Source organism: Prorops nasuta, unplaced genomic scaffold, assembly GCF_024137725.1.
Source record: "Prorops nasuta isolate Cenicafe-Biocafe unplaced genomic scaffold, Cenicafe_Pnas_1.2 PNAS00019, whole genome shotgun sequence".
In the NCBI taxonomy this organism is placed as follows: Eukaryota; Metazoa; Arthropoda; class Insecta; order Hymenoptera; family Bethylidae; genus Prorops; species Prorops nasuta.
Window position 1 is genome coordinate 3,939,055 of NW_027116816.1, and position 19,627 is coordinate 3,958,681.

At 38.3% G+C, this 19,627-nt stretch overlaps 1 protein-coding gene across 2 annotated transcripts in view; it reads left to right on the forward strand.

The window, feature by feature from the left end:
• The first annotated feature begins 5,963 nt into the window (after positions 1 to 5,963).
• The window catches only part of LOC136780393 (protein rhomboid-like), a 68,592-nt gene continuing 54,928 nt past the window's right edge, over positions 5,964 to 19,627 (forward strand). Inside the window, exons 1-2 of one of the 2 annotated variants that reach the window (XM_066738711.1) lie at positions 5,964 to 6,695; positions 6,820 to 7,064. The gene's annotated coding sequence lies outside the window, so the exon portion shown is untranslated. Of the gene's footprint in view, positions 7,065 to 19,627 lie in introns of both variants that reach the window. The other variant, XM_066738710.1, reaches the window with a different exon arrangement.

Consider the following 19,627-nt stretch of genomic DNA (forward strand, 5'->3'; position numbering starts at 1 on the left):
GTCGTGAGAGTAAAAACTTACTTAGCCGGAATAGACGAGGCTGCCAATGATTGAAGAGCGTTCGTTAGGGGAAGAAGCAGGGTGTGGGGGTGGTTCGTAGGAGTGGTGAGAGCTTGGTGGAAAATGGGCTAGATAAAAGCTGGCTGAAGTACGGCAATTTTTCATCGTTGCTTAATAACGATACGCATTTTATTTAGCTGCCCAGGGAAATGTGCTTTAAGCCGATTTCGCAGCAGCCTGAAATAAGGTCAACGGTGCAATTCTCACAGATTTTACATAAATAATATTCCGCTGCACGAAAAGCATTTTATTCTGCAGATATTTATTTTACCACCTCGATAGTAGTCTGCGTATAATCCATGTAGTCCGATTTATCCAACTTCTCCTCCACTTTCACTTTACCATTTTCCCTCGCTTCTCCAATTATTTCCTTCGACGTTTTTCCTTCCTTCTTTCCTCCACTGCACGTTCATTTTTCGGCAGATTTTTCCTACCTCGAACCAAGCTATTTTTCTTTCCTCGACTATGCTTGCTGGAGTAGCTCCGCTTTATAAAACCTGCCAATTACCGTCGGAAAGCTTCCATCCCCTTTAGGTGGTCTGCAAAGAAATCTCGCTCCCATGGGCATAGCATCCACTTCGATTCCGAGCTCCACGCTTGATTCTAATAACTCTTCCATGAATTAATCGCGAAAACTCCTGAATGCCAATAATATTAAAACCCTAGATTCTTTAATTAACTTACGATAAGACTCTCAAGTACCAAACGTCTGAATAAATAAATTAAATGCTGTGAGTGAAATTAGAATAGATTCAACATTCTTCGGGCTAAAAATCATCGGTGTAACAATTGCAGGAACGCAGAAATGTTGAGAAAAATGATCATTTCCATCTTCCATAATTGAAAATGTTCGGTGAAATTATGAGATGAAGTAGACAATCAAAACTGTTTTTAATAATATGATTGCAGTAAGAAATGAGTTGTAGACTAATTCCCAGAACGCAACGCAGATGTCATAATCTTGTTTAAAGTTCAGCGAACAATGGCATTCCATGTTTCCTTACTTTCAACCCATTCTCTATTCTCAAATTCTACCCCGTCCCCTTGAGCCACTCCTCAACTACCATTTTCTTCCTTGCTGGATGGGAAAAACAAGGTAATCGAGTCTCTTGACTGTAGACCGCTGGCCAGACCACGAAAAACTTTGAAAGTTATGACGGAAAAGTGGGCGAAAGTCGACCGATTATGAATTTGTTACTCGATGGGGCTACCTGCCAGTCTGCAGACAGCTTTACAAGAACGTCTCGGTAAAAAGGAGGCAGCCTCAGACTTTGCTCTGAGCCAATGAGTCGGACAAATATTCAAGCAAACTTTCTTAAGCTGTGCGTGGATATAATTGCTCTATTCCCAGACAACTTTCTGTGATACTCCCTTTGTTCTATCTTTAATGGTCGAAGCATCTTGTAAATTGGATTACAGAAACAGCTGTAATATTCTCGACTGACCAAAGAAACTTAATAGAATGGAAATTGGACGAGCTGAATGTCAGATTGGCAGATTTTGTTTTCTTGTTTGTATTCTCTCGCTTTCTTTTTCCATCCACTTCAATTTGGCTCGACTCTGTACACAGACGCAACATAAATCGATGCTTCTCCTATTCTGGACAGGCAATTCCTGTGCATTTATGGCTCTTGTTTGTATTACGAGCTAATCCACGTGTTCGCCAATGGTAACCCAGAAGAGTGAAACTCGAGATCAGCGAATCGAACGGATTGAAAGGACCTACTCGAAATAGCGATATACTATCCGCTGCAGTTTACATGCTCGAATAACAACGAAACCATTGTGAAAATTCCAATTCAATAGACTATATATGATTAAAAAGCAATTTCCTTTATTCCTTGGTTAGCTATAAATATGGCCTATCAAAATAACAAATACATCTGTCATGACGAATTCGACGATATGATGAGTGAAATATTTCGAAAGCTCGATATCTTCTCTACCTCGGTAAAGAGAATATAATAGCACTTTGAACGTTTATCGAACAAACGACAAGAGTGGATTAGGTCAGTCAACTGTATTTTACAAATTTTCTCCTTTCGTCAAATTCCCCCTTTTTTCTTTTACAAGTAGCAGTGTCTTATTCAATTCATCATGGGAAAAAATTAATATTTAACTAATTTCAAATTTATCCAATATTCTCGACGAGTCATCTGCACTGCGATGAGCCCACGTGCTCGTGGTCCAATCAGAATCCCCGAATCAACGTGTTTCTCTCCCCATTAATAATAACACTTAAGCCTTTACCCTGCACGCTGCAAAATGGTACAAGACACTTTTTATTCAGTTTTGTCTCATGTTTTCCGTATGGCTCCCGGCTTGATCGTTACTCAGGAGTATAGAACCCCCATGTATACCAAAGTTTCAGTTTATTAAAACTGTTAGGAAGAGTATTACTGCTTACATTACGAGGGAAATCATGGGGACTATGAGAAGGAAAGTTTGATAAAGAGGATTTTATTATTTCGTAGTACAATGAAAGCTTGGAAAGCTGACAAGAGGGAATTGGGCGGGAGAATGGTACACTGGTCGGATAAAAGCCCTATTCCGTATGCACAGAGGTTTGAGAATGCTCAAGCGTAACGCGAACAATAATACGCGAATGAAGCGAAAATACGGGCGAAAAAGATCATAGATAATCTGTTTAGGCAATTATCGAGTAATGCGATGATGCTACGTTTAACAATAATTACTGCAAGCGGCGTAATTGCTTTATCGTTTAATTACATTTCACCTGTTCAATGCAATATTATTTGGGCTCTATTAGAGAGGATAGTAACCCTGCATCCAGCACTATACATTTTCCATGAACTCACGCATTACCTTTCTGTCGATATAATTCGATATCTTTATACTTTTCCCAATGTCAATTAAATCATACCCATTTGCGAAGGGAAACTAACTCGGTTCATTCTCCGCTCTGTCTGCATACATTTTGCTTTGATAATCGAATGGGAAAAAATTCGTGAACAAAAAAAAAAAACTGTTCGACAGGTGCTTTAAGGGTGGAAGAAACAGAAGAAAGGGAGGGGGGAATTGTTTCTAATGGTTTGCAAAGTTTGGGAGGGGGAGGTTCGACGGGTGGATATGGGACATTCAAATTATATAACTAAAACGAGACTAAACTTTTGGTACATGTAACACGTAGAATGTAGAGAGTTTGTGAATGCAGGAAAGAGTCGGCAGAAGGCATTTCCGGTCAGATAAAAGATGTAGGTACATCGTGGCGGGGATGGGAAAGTGAGGTTACTGAAAAGGATGCTGTATTTGAGGTGGGGGTGGTGAGGGTGCGATTATACAGGTGGATGAAAGCGAAGTACCCCTGGCAGCTCCGGGTTAGTCACATATTTACCGACGTACCAAGGACTAAAAGCTTTTCACTCGCGACTCTATTTTCCTGCTTAAAATCTGGTTCCGTTACCGCTTCTGAGCGAAACAACCGGAAGTGACCCCGAAAAGATCGAATTTCACGCCACTTTCACCAAGCCACAAATATCCTCACCAGTGGGGAAAAAGAGAAGAGAGACGAATATTATAGAAAAATTGGTAGTAGGTTCGTATATATATATATATATATATATAGAGAGAGAGAGGAGGGGGAGGGGGAGAACTGGAGTATCCTTTCAGCCCTTTTAGTCTCCTTTTACCTTTAACCTTCAAAAATGACAATTTTCTTTCGAGCTCGCCTTTGAGCCTTCGCACTTTATTATTTTGAAAATTCTACCGCAAGACTGCTTTGCGTCTGGCAGGGGACGATGCATAAAAATAATTGTCGGTCTGAATAAAGCAATGGGCGGCGTGGCAATTATTTTCGTGAGATAAAACGAAAGGAAACGAAAAAAAGGGAAAAAGACGCGGGCTGGCCAAGAGGGACCGGTCGGGTTATTAAATCGCGCAATCTCTCATTTCACGGACCTCGAGAGTTTTCCGGCGTTGTAGCCACGAGGAAAAAGTCAAGAAGGCCGGAGGGGTAGGGGGAAGGGCGCCCTATAAAATAATGCAGTAGGAGAATTGTACAGAAATTAATTTTTTCTTTTCATCCCATTGTTATCGAGCTTCCGTTTACCCGATACTTTTCTCCATTTCTATGCTTACGTGCTTATAAACGAAAATTTATCGGGATAACAAATATATTTTTTATTTATTCTACTACGGACAAAATTGTTTCAACTGTAATTCTTTTCATACTGTCTCTAATAATTTTATTTGTTGCAGGCCAATTTCTCTGAGTTTCGTTTGAAAAATCAGAGAATAAAATATTATTTTACATTGAAATATTGTGTAGGTGGTAAGGTATTAATAAATATACGTTGATAAAAAAGGAGTATTTTGGATAGGTTGGAATTGTGTCGGATTACAATGATAAATAAGATTAATGAGTATATACCACCTAAATTTAATAATTATGGCGTTTTGGACAGAATAACGATTAGATGTAATTACTTCATTAAACTAGGAGAATCAATGTCCATTTATTGTACGTGATATTAGAGTAGTTTGGGGAGAAAGGGGTTATGTTAGAGTGGAATGTGGAATGTCGACGGTATGGAAAATATTTCGTCGCATAAGCTTATATGACTTTGCAGATTCAACGGTTCTTTCTCGTAGTAAATATTATTAGCCCAGGTCGACGTCCGGATAGTAATATCTTTGCTCCGAAACCCCCGAAACCTCGAGTGAATAGCGAGGGGATAGGATCTTGCGTCCCGTGCCATCCACTGTTTCCTTACTGCGTCACCTCAGATCATATATCTTTCTCATTTTTTCATTTTATCTTACATCACAGTCTTGTATAAGCTGTCAATTACATATTGGAACTTGGGAAATTCTACATTTTTCTGTTTAATGCTAACGCTTCGAACAATCTGTCATATTTTATTATACAGCAACGTTCACTATTTTTTACAAATGTAATAATTTGTTCCATAAAGTATTGCAAGCACGAAAAAAAAATTAATATTAATTATTATTTAAATGCAATATGTACATTGAATATTTTTTCTCGTTTCTTTCTCACAGCACTTTTTAAAAATTCACTGGTTATAAGTGTATGAATGTAGAAAATCGAAATATATGTGTGCGTGCTATAATAAAATAGAAGCTTAAAGCTCAATTAAAAATATTTGTTTCAGCTCAAAGCAAGAATGTAATCTTTGAGTCGTGAATTGTTTTTGTAGAAAAGTTAGAACAATACCCACTACTAACTTAAAGTAGAACGCAAAATGCAGTGCAATAATAGCTCAAAGCTTAATAAAAAGAAATGCAATTTGTTGAAGAATTTGCATTACCGAGCGTCTCTCCACAGCTTTTGTTCTCCTTTTACCGGCATATTTCGAACGTTTAGGATCCTTCAAAGGGGTCGTTGGTCGCAGAATGCAAGCCCACACGAGACACTAATATAGATATTCGTGCGTTAAAACCTGCAAGTCTCGTGAAAACGAAAATAATTTCCACTGCTACGATAAAATTATTTATACAGGACGAAACTGCAAGCTCTCTACTAAAAGAAAATATCCTAGATAAAGAAAATTACGAATTAAAAGATTGTCGCTATCCATACAACAAAGATCCACGCGTATTTGGTTTCACAGCTTGAAATTAAAAAAAAGAGAGAGAGAGAGAGTGAGAGAAAAGAAACAAATTTACTAGAAGCTTTCTAACGCTTGTATTGGAAATTGAGAAAGACAGTGTTAGAAGCGAAAGCTGTGTGAGTAAAATAATAGGTGTGACATTGGGGTGTGGGGTGTGTAAGCCGAGGCTGGGATGAGCAGTGGTTCGTAGTGTTGGTGCGGAGAGTGGCGTCGCGCGTGCTCAGTAGTCATGGCAACGAGCCAGCACAGGGAGAGAAGTTAGACCGTTAGAGTCAGACTCATAGGCAAGCAAGGTGTACGAGTGGACGGACGTTGAAAGTGGAGTTGGAAAGAGTTGAGAGTGTGTTGTTGCTTGTGGTAGCCGTGCGCGCTTCCAAGTTTGACGAGCAGCGTGACGCAAGGCAAACGATGTGTCAGTGGACTGACTAGGACTGGGACTGACTACTGACTATACCGTACTGTCTGTTTCCCCTGCATCTATTCTAATTGGCGGAGCGTCGACTGCCGGGGGAGCGCGTAACGTCAGACTTCAGTTTAGAGACTCTCTCTACTGACTACTCTCGAGTTCGACTCTACTCTCAGTGCACGCGCGGACGTCACCGCGTATCTGTCTCCGCTGCAGTCGAGCTCACTTGTTCCCCTTAAACGACCTTTCCACATTTCTAACTCACCAACGCTCTCCGTCTCCACACGGATCCCAAGTTATTCATTGTTCCTGCAGCTCCTAATCAAACTATGATCCAAGTGAAACCTAAAATTCTTCGACATTCACGGGCGAAAGTTCTTTGACCTCTTCAAGGTCGCCGAAGGCCATTCAGGATAGCTCGATATCCGATCGGAGCTGCAAGCTTCTCGCAATGGAAACTCTTTGAAGCTTCGGCTATTTGCGAGACGGTGCTTTGGGTCTCTCCTTAATTTGTTCGCTTGGCATCGGTGCTTCAAGGTCAGTTGGGATCGTCGAGGATCGAAGAATATTGGTGCCGCGCAGTCGTTGAAGGAAAAGGAAACTGTCTCCCAGCCAACGTTTCTGCAAAATATCTGGTAGTGCTTGAAAGCTTTTTTCTAATTAAATTTCTCCTTCTTCCCTTCCGCCATTACTCGGGACTGCAGGATTTCAGTGATTTAAATAGCGTTCGTAAAACTCTTTGACATTTACGTTTTCAAGGTTCTGGTGCTTTGAAGTTCAATCGAGAAGATAAATCGATTTACGTTGAGAGTCGAGCTTGCAAACGTGAAACATCAGTGTTTTAAGCCAGTTGACGGTAAATTTCTATAGCCGATCGTTCATTCGAAGTCTGGCTCTCGAACGGGATTCTCGGGGGTTTCTGCAAATTCTACGAACGCGCTCCTGCTTCAGCCAAGACTTGGAGTGAACATGAAGTGATCACAGACGAGGAAGAAATCAACAAGGTAGAAAATTGACTTTTTCGCGACTATCGACCTACTAAATTTAATCAATACAACATTCGATACAGTAGCTATTCTATATTTCGATATATAGCATGAATATAAACATAGTATAAGTTATATTATAATTTTTCATTAGTATTTCAAAGATAGCAATTATAGTTCTAGGGAAATTATAGCTAGGAAATTCTGTGGTCTGGATTAATAAAGAAGTAATTGTGATATTTTTTTTTAATCAAGCGTTATACAGAATTTAGAATTTTATTATACGAAAGCAATAAAATTATATAAATTTTTATCCACGAGCACCTCGATTATAATTTTTTAAAAGATTTTGAACGTATGGTTTCCAGCCAAATCTCGAAATGTTAAATCATGTTTGGAAGTAAAGATATTTTATGCAATCATAGGTGAAATGTAAACTCTACTGGTTTACTTCGTTTGAAGTAGAAAAGCTTCGGGCTTAATCTGGCTCAGTGCCAATGTCCCGTTGATCGTAGTTGCTCCACGTTTTGGGAAAATGGAAGAAACTGAAATCATGAATAAATCCATCGGTGTGTAATCAGTACACGTAAAAGTTCCATAGGACACTTTAAACCCATTTTGGCTTTTTCAATAATTGCCAATGGCAATAAAACTCGAAATATGACTCATTTTCTTTCGCTAATTTTATAATTCTATATATTTTTATAACTTTGTTCAAAACCAAAGAGAAAACGCTAAAACGTCGTATCAGTTTCACGTATAAAGCCAATTGAGCGTTAACTTTAGTAAAAAAAAAAAAAAACAGATTCTCTTGGTCCAATTTGCAATTAGATTTAACGCAATCCGCTTGAGAGATTATATCTTGACCGTGACAAAAAGGAGCGTAAAACAGTAATTTATGCATTAAGCGAGAAGGCGTTGACATTTGCAGCAGTGGATACTGATTGGCTTTCTCGGAAATTAACTCTCGGCGCGTAATAACATTTATTGGTGTTCACCACTGGTCCATGTAATTACTTACGATGATCGATAATTCGTAAAACATTTTGATGCACCGCGCGTCCTTCGCTTTATTTTCAATCTCATTATTTGTATACGATTAACAATGTATAGGTTTGTAAGAAGCGCCTTAAGATGAAAAGGGGTGGTTTTGAGGATAAGGGATTTCATTAACACGAAGTGTAATTAAAATTCCTGCAAGCTTCCTATGTTACATTAATTTCTTTAGCTATTGGCTTCCAAAGCATACACGGTAAAACTTGTCATGCCTCTATAGAGTAACTCGCTTATCTACATTGCAGTTTATCCATTAAGAAGGATGATATTTTTTGCACCATTTTCACATTCAACTCTTTCATTCTTATCTAACAAATGAATTTATTAGCTCGTTCCATTTATTCCACGTAAAACTTGCAGGCTAATCCGATTGCCCCTTTCATCTATCCATTTAATCTGTTTATCTGTAATTTAATTTATACAATTCGTTTACATGCATCGTTTGTTTTTCTTATTGCATCCCAACTAACATCACGCTGTTCACTTTTTCCTGCATAAAATTTAGCAAACAAATTCACTTGACTATACTCTACGGAGAAACTTCGTCCAAGTTTCTCAGTGATCCGAAAGTACAGAATGGTTTCTATGGATTCGGAAGTGGAGCCGTGTCTGCACAGCTGTTGCTACTGGGAATTTAGAGTAGTATGATAGAGGCATAGTGTAATCACTAACTAAGTATATAATATATAAGCGTTACCGATGGTTGTCAGCTGTTCCTGGAACTAGTGCTCCAAATCTCTTCAGTGACACCTTCCTTATGAATACATGATCCACCATCAGATTTTCCACTAATCTAAATTCCTGTGCCAAGTGTCGGAGTTCAAATTACACGATGCCCATTGAATATTTCTGCTCAATTAATTATAATGGGTTACAATTTTTCGAGTGCAGCAGCTATAATAACAAAAATGAGATAAAATGCTATGTTTTGTAAATGAGAACTGTAAATGATTTTTATTAATATCGAACTACCGAGTAAAATAACTAGCATTCGAGGGAGCATATTAGCTGATGGTATAAAAGTCCGGCATACCTCTGCATAAATTACACTTTAGCTAGAAGGAAGATATTAAAAGTAGCGTGCTTTCTTATCTAAAGCTCGTTTGGACTGAAAATAATGTGTGGGTGTATACTAGTCAAGGTTTTAATAAAGACCAAAGTCTTCAACGATATAATTAATTCGGTCATTATCACTGATGAGTACCAGCTGCTATGTATACCAGAGATCAATGTTCTGCTCAGTGCTGTTATGGTGAGAGACTGCTGGACCATTCTTTGTGAATGGAAGCTTTGTATCGAAACGAGAGGCCAGTGCTAAGCGTCGAGCACATCTTTGTCAATGTAGCATAACTTAAATAATCAATTCACGCGATAAGTGTTTTCTCTCGAAAAACAATATTATGCTTTAAGAAGTAATATAAGCAAAGGGATGCAAAGGGCGTGCCTCCGATAAAGCAGGCGAGATAGAAAATTGGAAAATTAAGTTAAAATGGTTGTAGTAAATATGCAGCCAGAATATTGCGTTTATGGTGCAATAAAAAGTTTGCTTACGTATGATGTGAAGGGAAAAAAAATGTAAAGTAAGTAAAAGTTGGGTGGGAGTAACGGGATTCAACTTGGTTTCTTATCGATGTATCAAGGAAAGGCGTGGGTGGACGGGGTAAAGAGGGTGGTAAGAAAGTTAGGAGGGTGGGGGTAAAAGCTGGGTGAGGCAGGGATGGTTAGAATTATTTGGAGTTCTTTGGAGTTTTTCGGTGCGGTACAATGGCACGGCAAAGGAGTAAGGGTTGAGCTGCGCGGGAATACTAAATTTTAAAAGTAAGCCAGGAGGAAAGAAATTTATGGTCCGCGCGAGTGCGAGTTTACAATTACACGAAAAGGTAGAAGGCGAGGTAGAAGGTCTAGGGGACCCGCATCTTAATCCCCTTTTTATCTTGCCCAACCCCTTTCCCCTGCCTTTCCCTGCTCTTCATCCCTCTTTTACTTGTTCCAACCCCCTCCGAACCCATTTTCCCTCCGTGGGTATCTTACAAACGGTAGCACCGAAGGACCTTCCTGGGATCATCCAAGATTCCCTTGACCCGTTAGATAACAGGTAATCATACTGAACGTTGAAGGTGCAAATCAAATTTTCCTCTACATAGTTCGATTACTCCAATCTTTCATTACTTACTTCGCTTCGCCGATCGTTCATTTTCTTCTATTTATATCCAGGAGCACCGTGCATGTAATCATATTACATCGAACAAATCAGATTATGATAATGCTGATTTTTTTTCCAAAACGTTTAATTTCCGAGATATTCGACTGTTTTCAGACTTTCCTCACAATTCGTATGAACTCCATCGAAACAGTCGAATTTAATGAAGCAAAATTAATTCGATTCAATTGTATCAAGTGGATTGAAATTTAAGAAAATAGCGAGAATTTAAAAACTTGGGGTAGTGTGGGAGTGGTAGCAGGAAGAAGAAAAGAGGTTGATGGAAAGCAAGATCTTCACAGGCAGAATGAAAGAAATTTGATAAGAGTCTGGAGTGAGGAAGAACAGTCGTTGCAGGTGAAGGGCGCTAAGGAGTCAGACAGGATGATCTTCTGAAGTTAAGGGACAGCTTTTCTGAAACAACTGCTTGTCTCTTTGCATTGAGAAATATCCTTTTCGAGAACAGGATGCAAATACTAGCTGCGAAAATCGAATTGCAGGAAGGAAAAGCCTATACGATATAAAACAATACAATTTCCTATAAATCCAGTTTTCATTCCGTTAAAAATAAGTACTACAAGGTTTTTACTCAAAGTTTTCATGCTACTGTTGACAAATTTGTTCGTGAAAATCGATCACGAATTTTACAGTGTAGCCTTAATTGAGAAACAATACATCAATTCAAACTTGCTGCCTCAGCAGGCTTATGCTATAATATTTACATAAAACTTGCCATAAAGAAGAAAAGTGTATCCCAGGTTAGTCAATTTCGATATAAGGGTGAGTTTACCAATAACTGATCAATATCCGGTAATCGTAGGGGTGAATAAGAAAGTAATGGGAAAATAAAGTTTCAGAGCTTAGCAGTGGTGTGGATGGTAGTACATATTTTATAATAGGACTTCGTTAGGTGAAAACAAAAAAAATTCACGTTATTTGAATTTAGTATTATACATATGTATAAGTATATAAGAGAGAAGTATATAAAATAAAATAAGGAGGGTAAAGAAGATTTTATTGGATTACGGGTAATTTGGTTTTAGCGGTGAGTTTGGGGATTATAGATCGATATAAAGTGATTGCAGGAGAAGAGGTGAATAGCAAATTAAGGAGCGAGGGGGGAGGGGGGGGGGGTTAGCGAGGTAAGGTAGTTTCGTAGGGGAGAGGGGGCAATGGAGTATATTGGATAGGTAGAATAATGCAATGCATGTAGTTCGTTGTTGATTAGCGATGGCATGGCACGTCGAGGGTTTTGAAAGACGGTTAGCCTGGATACGTCGAATTTCCGGTTAACTCCGTTTCGCTCGGAGACACATAGCAAGTGACGCGGAGCGAAGCGGATAGTCCGGTAATGGCGGAGTACGAGGGAGGATGGCACCGCGGTGCGAGGGAATTACGAAGAGACGTACGAGAGGGTGAAAGGACGTGTAGGAAGGAAACTGGAGGGAAGCCTCTCGATGGAGAGAAACTTCCTTGAAGAACGTGGCGTCGCGACGCTGACGTCGAGTCACCAGATATAAGAATGTCTTACGATGTGCACTTCACCGTAATGAATTTCTTATTCGAATCCGAAGATGCCTGAATTAATTCTTTCGCATACTTTCCATTTTTCCCTATTTCATTTTAATCCTTCGGCTCATTATAATAACAAAGAATCTCTTCATACGATCCAGTAATGCTCAAGAATTTCATATTGCAACAATCATTCATCTCATTATAATGGAACTCTGATATGAATGTTAATTTATTCATTCTTAATAACGTTATATGAAATATCTGGCGGAAAACGTTTTCGGAATGCTAAGGGATGTTTGAAATTTCTATTAATATATACTCTTTAACTTTTAATTTGGATGAGAAATGTATTTGTACAACGGACAGTGCTCGATAATAAATTATGTGGAATTATTATACGTATATTATAGAAAATCAAATTCCTTTTGTGAATATTGTTGCTACACGAATTGTTTGATTTTAACACCAGAGACATGAAAAAATTAAGAGTATCTTTAATTACTCGCAGTAGCAGCAATTGCATAAATGTGGGTGAAGTGTCTTTCATATTCAAGACTCTGGGGAGACCACTCGATGGTTTTCACCGTAATCACTCGAAGGTTGAATAAAGCTATAGATTTTTGCGACGACTGTAAGCTAAATTCTGAAAAGTCACGAATTCATGATTTCAAATGTTATCTCATGTGGTACATGTGGATAAATTGAATATAAAAGGGTTTATATTGAAGTATAAATAAATGATATATTTATATATAAACAAGTTATATTTATGCTACTTAATATTTAACATTGTGAAATAATATATATTTAATCTTTTAACGAGACTATATGTATTTTTCAACAAAAACATTTGTGTCATAGCCTGTACGATGTCTGCATGCGGTCCCCGGGGAATTTCTGATACGAGGGCAAAGATTTGCTAGAGAAATATGGCGCTGTAAATCAAACTGATATCGATGCTCCCGTTCAATCCTGTCTTCTTAATGCGGAGTAATTTTTATTGTACACATACATACATGCACATTCGAATGTCTCTATACAGTCCACGAAAATTAATCTTGGCGCATCAATTAGTACTAAATTAAACCGAGTGAGTGCAGGGAATATATATCATTATCAGATACAATAATCAATACAGAGAATTTATAAATAATAATAAATGTAGTAAGTAAAATATTATGTACGTCTATATATAGGTACATATTGACTTATTTCGTTGAACAAATACAAGTACGTAGCACATTTTTGATATACTATTATTCTTCCTTCTAGTATCTAGCTACCTGTTCAAATCTGAATTCTCCTCACTCATCCATTCTTCCTTACGTCCTTATTGACTCCGTCTATCGAAGTCACGAGATCCTTTCTGACATTCCGACTAGCTACATCAATATTTGTTCTTAATTTATCAAAGAATTTAGCTTTAAATACAAATTGTTGAATAAATGATTATTGAAAATATTTTTATAGTCTTTCTGTTATAACGTTGAATATATTAAAGTTTATCTTTTTGTAAAAATTTTAATGGTTTAAAAACAGCAGGCTACATATACGAGGTTGTTGATATTGCATGGTTTTCGAGGGATCAGGTATAATTTGAAACAAAATTCGATTTTTCCGTTTGGTTTCCGAATAATACAATGGTCAGTGTATTAATATAATGTCATCTGAATGTGGCCAGTGGACGATTGCGTTCACTGGCGAAAAATATGAGCAGATCATTCGTAAATCACTGGAAACATTGGTGCTGTCGATTATTTATGATCTCTAGAAACGTACGAGATGGCTACAGAGCTGTTTCTCGTCCAGTCAACCATAAATGTGGTACCGGCAACCATAAATATTCCACCCACCGGAAAATGTTTGCGACCTTCTCTCAGCGCAGGTTTTGAGAAGCAATTTTCAATTTTTGAGGGATTTATCACTGGTGCATGGAATATTCGAAATTGTCGATATATCCTATCTCTTTTCTTCTCCTTCCACCTCTATTACTTTTCTTTACAAAAGGATTTTTTCTTTCAAATTTTTAACGTTCCCTATTATTTTTTTTATAAAAATAAACAAAAACTTGTGAGAGTAGGGGAGATTGTAAAAATTCGTGATATAATATAAAAAAAATCACTATTGTACAATAATTCAAATCTGTGCAAACTAAAAAATTCTGTCACTTCCCTCAGATGGATTTTATTATTTTCGAGGTTAATTTTTAATCTTTAAGAATAGAATTAGACAACATTTCACAATTGTCAAATGTCACGGTGCGCTTTGGTCTTCCCGACTGTTTTACACAATTAATATTTAGGTAGTTCAGCTGTTTTAATAATATTTAATGATATCCTAACTAAGCGTTTTACATCCCTGAGAATAAAGTCTCCTTCTGTTTTCTCATGCGCTCAACTCTGTTTTTGAAAGATTAAATAAACGTGAAGAGGCATCGATATCGACACCAGCATTATGAAAGTTTTTTCACCGAAATTTAATGCAAGCATGGGAGTAAACATATCGGGTAAATTGGTTTTGAAGTTATTCCGACAGCAGATTTTTACGATAAAAGCATCATGTCATGCAGTTTTAAATATTGACCATTTGGAGTTCGAATCAATCTGAAAAGATCGTAGTATGCCAGATTCCTGGATTTTCATTTTTATTTCAGCACAATTTTATTCTAAAATCTTGATTGTTTGAGGCAAACAAAGTTTGAATGGCAAATAGTTATTACGGACAATAGAAGAAGTTTAATGAAGGGGGAGGGATGATGATGGAAAGAGAGTGGTTGCGCTGTGGTGAAAAGGACGAATCTCTGCTAAAAGTTTAGACGATTAACTAATGCTATCAAGCAGCATCCCCCCTCCCCTCTTACTCTCTCTCTCTCTCTCTCTCTCTGACTCAGGTGACCCGACCGATCAAAACTCAATCTTTGTTGCTACTCCTCTCAGACTTCCACTGTACGTAAAACAGTTTTCATCCTGAAAACGACCGTTTAACTTTCGTTAGTCTATTTACGAATTCTGCCCCACACTCCCGAATGCAAATGAATTCTGATTTTCGTTAATTAACATGTGTTGACTGTTTGCCAATTGATTTTTTATTAATTAATTTTGCTTTAAATGTTGCTAACTTACGTGGTATGTGCAGTGATGCTACCAGTAAAATACACTATCAACTCAGTATTAGTATTCTGTAAACAAGTTTTATAAGGATAGTTTTAGTTGTGATCTCTTGAATCTTTTTATACGAGCCATTATACGTTAAAGAAAGTTTGTAGAAATATTATATAGGTATAAAAGAGAGAGGTTCACGATCTGACTGTGGTGAATGCTTTTCAGTGGGAATGTCGAGAATATATATATATATATATATAGATGTTCCTTTTGTTTGATCATTTTTAAATCCTACGACATAGGGAGAATTTTTGATTGACCGAGGGTCAGTGGACTTGGAGTTAGCAATCCTTGTGCAGTTTGAAAGAGCTGGCGGTTGAAATTGCGTGACGAAAGCATCAATTTTGCGGAGAACCTGGTCTTCCGACGAAGACATTAGAGATCTTCGACCAACTACCCTTCACCCACACTTCTTCCTCTATAGGAAGTGGCGGGATGGCATTAATTTCCGGTCTTTCCTTCGTAACGCGAAGTTCCTTTTTACGGTCCCCTTTATGTCGCCCCGACAGAGCCCGAAATTATGTGCGGCGTTTGAACCCACACCACTACACCACCACCACCAGCACCACCGCCATTACCAGTAACACCAACATTTCCCGCAGCTTCTTCACTCCTAAAGACAAACGTTGAATTATAGCTGGCCATTTCCCGATTGCTCATCGACAAAAAATCTCCAGAAAAATTGAGATTAATTACTTTGACTTTTTCCTCATTTAAAAGGACACATTTTACTTCTCGTCCTGTGATTTATAGCACGATTTACCGTGGATACAGATTTTAAAATTTAGACTTTTATTACCAGTTAGCAACACGATATCTCATCAGGAATCCTGATTTGCAGGACAACTTGTTTCATGAATAATGTTACGTGAAAACTCTTAAATTATTATTTCGGTAGTCTGATTAGTCGATTTTTATAGGAGTATGTCAAGGGTTAAATTACAGCAGCAGCAGTATACTATAGTTATCGGTCACATTATAGCTGTCTAGTCTTTGACAGAATTATCGACTCCCTTGACGATTATCCGGGAAGCGAAGTAGTTTCAGAAAGCCATTTTCATCGAGCTGCTGTAACAATAACGGAGTATTGCGTTTCTCCTGCATTTAAAGTGAGTACTATGTCCTTTATAAACGGGATCGTATATCGATGTTTTAAGGCTTCGGTCATTCTAATGGCTTTACCCACATGTGCGTGTGTGCATATTCTATATAGCGCACTATATGTCAACCTTTTTACAATGGCTTGTACACACACACACACACACACACACACGTGTTCGACCCAACACGATCGAGCGTCTATATACGTACCACTCGATATGGAAAAGCAAAAAACTGTTATTTTTAATAGTTCTCTGACAACATTTTAACTGTATTTTTTAACCGTTTTTCTGTCTGCAAAACCATGAAACATATTTCTATCTTTAGCTTACTTTTTTCAGCCATGAATTCAACGTTCGGTAAAGATCAGGTCTCCGATATGTTTGCTCCATTATTTAGCCCTGTTTACCTGGTCTATCTTTCAGCTTTTAATAGTCACCGAAGAAAATTGCCTGTCGTGTACTCTTGTCAACGTGCAGCACGAGCTCAAAATACATTGATTTATTAAATTTCTTCATAAAATTTATACTCAGGCTAATAAAAGGGGGCGGGATGTCTCGATCGCGGAACACAGAATTTACTCAGCACAGTCTTGATTTTAACTATGAGAGATAACGCGTATCAGTAAACCAATAATGAGCGAGAACGTCTCACCGTTTCCTTTCTCTCCTTGAACAAACTTTGGTATTATTTGATAGTCTTTCTAATGACGTGCGTTCCACTCATCGCTTCGAGGAGAATTCAGCTTCAATCATTGCCTTGCCAGTAAACCTTGTTGCCTAAGAATCCATTTAACCAACATCTTATCGGAAATCAATATCCACCATAATCCACGTGAAAACTGCTATAAAACAAGTTATTTAATTATGCTGTAATTACTCTTTCCTAATACTTCGCTTCGTAATCGGTTAACTATGCCAATTTAATGTTGCTATATCTTTGCACTCGTTTAATTATCTCACTCGTTCGCTCGTATAATTAACAATATAAATTTACTGTGGTAAATCTTATAAGAATTTACTAAAATTTATCGTTTTCTTTGATGGATAACATATGTTAAAAACTGAACACGACTATTCGTAAATATATCAGTAGAAGGAAAGCTGTAACAAACCTATGGCTTTGTTTATAATATATTCTATAAGATATTTATTATTAAGAATAATAACAATTAAATGACGAAAAAATAGATCACAAACAGAAATCCCTTTTTTACTATTAAAATCTTGCTCTGTAAACCCACAATCTCATTTTCGTCCAAGAAAGATAGATTCCACTATCTTGACATTTGTTCGTTTTACGAGAATCGCATTAATGATCCCGCTTATAGGGACGTAGAAGGGAATAAGGGATGTTCGGTCGAAACATAATTCAGGTCCAATGATCGTTCCGATCGTTAATGTCTCGGTGTGCCGTGGTCTCGTTAATTCTCCTACTTGAGCCTTTACACACCGCGTCCTGCTTGCTCGGCACGAGGGAGGATGGCTTAGGGGGGTTGAACGGGTTGAAGTAGGGCACTAAGGGAGGGTGAGTAGGTAAGAGGAAGGAAGAGAGGGGTGTGAAGGAAGTGCAGGACTTGGCCAGAGGAAGAGAGATAGTCACTATCAATTTTCCTCTAATGGGAGTGCACGTTGCAACGTAACGAGGTCGTACAAGGAGGTGGAGTGGGGGAGGGGTATTGAAGAAAAACAAGAAGAGAAGAGAAGAGAGGAGGAAACTGCCGCGAATGATCGCGCTAGCGGTAACAAACTCGCGACATATTGCGTCCTCGAACACGATAATGACGTAACGAAAGGATCGACGTCCTGCGATGACCCTTTCAGCACGCCCCCACCCCCTTTTATCCAGGTACCCACTCCTAAAACTCACCCCCCTCTCCGTACACTGCTGCAAACTTTACTTCCATCGGAATAGGATGGACCAAAGTTTTATTGCATCGACGACAGTTTCCCATAAGTGAAAAACAAAGAAAGATAAGTTGCTGCAAGCTGCGCAGAATCAGCTGTAAATTCATTGAAACTACGTATAGTAGCGTCCTATTCACGATTGAGAGTCTTCCGTTATCGAACAATTCCATTATAATGTATATATGTATATGTCTATAGCTATATATATATATCGCATGCTGTCTCGGCCGTCTTTGTTTGTTTGAATTTGTGGTACGATAGGACAGAGGCAGAAAAAAGCTTTTGGTAAATTTGACAAAGGAAAGAAGAAAGGAGAATAGCACCGGCGAAGCGGTTTGGAAAGGGGAAGGAAAAAGCTTACGCGTAAAGCTTTTCTCGCTTTTGTCGTTTTTCTCTTTTCACCTGCCAAAACGTGACGCTCGAGCCGATTATTTATGGCAGCAAGAATGTGTCACAAAAGCTGTTCGTATGGTGAACGTGCTACTGGAATTTGCTTGATCCACTCTGAGCGAAAATCATTAGGAAAAATCACGCGATTTCCATTCTAAATTCACGACTATCCTCTCCCTCCCTAACCGTATTTCTCCCGTCACCTTTGGTCGGCTTTAATTCCAATTTCATTTGTCGACCGACCACCTACGATATCCTGCTGGCTTCTCAAGGTCAAGTCGGGTCATGTGCATTTTATCTACATTTGTAACGAAAAAGTCGATACTGGGAAAAATTGCTCGATGTACCATTATATCGACAGAGCTGCAGTGTTATATCAATAACAGAGTTTTTCAATAACTGTTGATAGTAATTATATGAATGTATATATATAAAATGTTTTATTCGATGAAACAAAATGATGATTTATTTTTTATCAAAGTTTCCACTATCCAGAATTTTATCCACATTTTGTTAACGAATTTTTTGAACAAAGTTCAAATTATTTGTATAGAAATTTTTATTTGTAGCATTTCAATGTAATACAAGCGAAATATCGTAATTTTACAGAATTAGTGTTACATCCTATATATACAAATATATACAGGAACATAGCATTATGAGGAAATTCGTAAAGCAGCAGCTAGCATAATTTCAGAAGGATACGTGCACTTTATTTTTAATTCAATGCTCGCGTTTGCTATTCAAGGCTGTTCTGTAATTTAGGTGGTAAGCAGCTGGAATTAGAAACACAAAGCTTTTGTTTATGGTGGATACGTGCTGGCATGGATTGTTCCGGTGGTTTTAGGCGGAGGGAGGGGAGGGGGGGGGGGGGAGCCGGAGGGTTGTTGGTAGCTCTAGGAGGGAGCGTAAGGTAAATCTAGAAGGCAGTGAGAGGGCGCTGTCTTGGGGTGAAGAGGAGAAGACTTAGTTATGTACCAAGAAGGGGCAACGAAATGGGATTCTCCAGTTTCCAGACACCCTCTTGTACTGTGAGCCCCCAGACGAACATATCGTTTTTTATACGTCTATGCCTTGCTTCTATTTTCTTCCAACCTTGCTCTCCCTTTGCCTCACCTTATGTCACTTCTTTCCTTTACACCTCAACCTTTTGTTCCATCGGTATATGTATACTTTATTTCTTTAACCCCCCCCCCCTTCTCCCTTCCCCTCCTGGCACTTTCACTCAAAAATTCTTTCAGTCTTATCTCG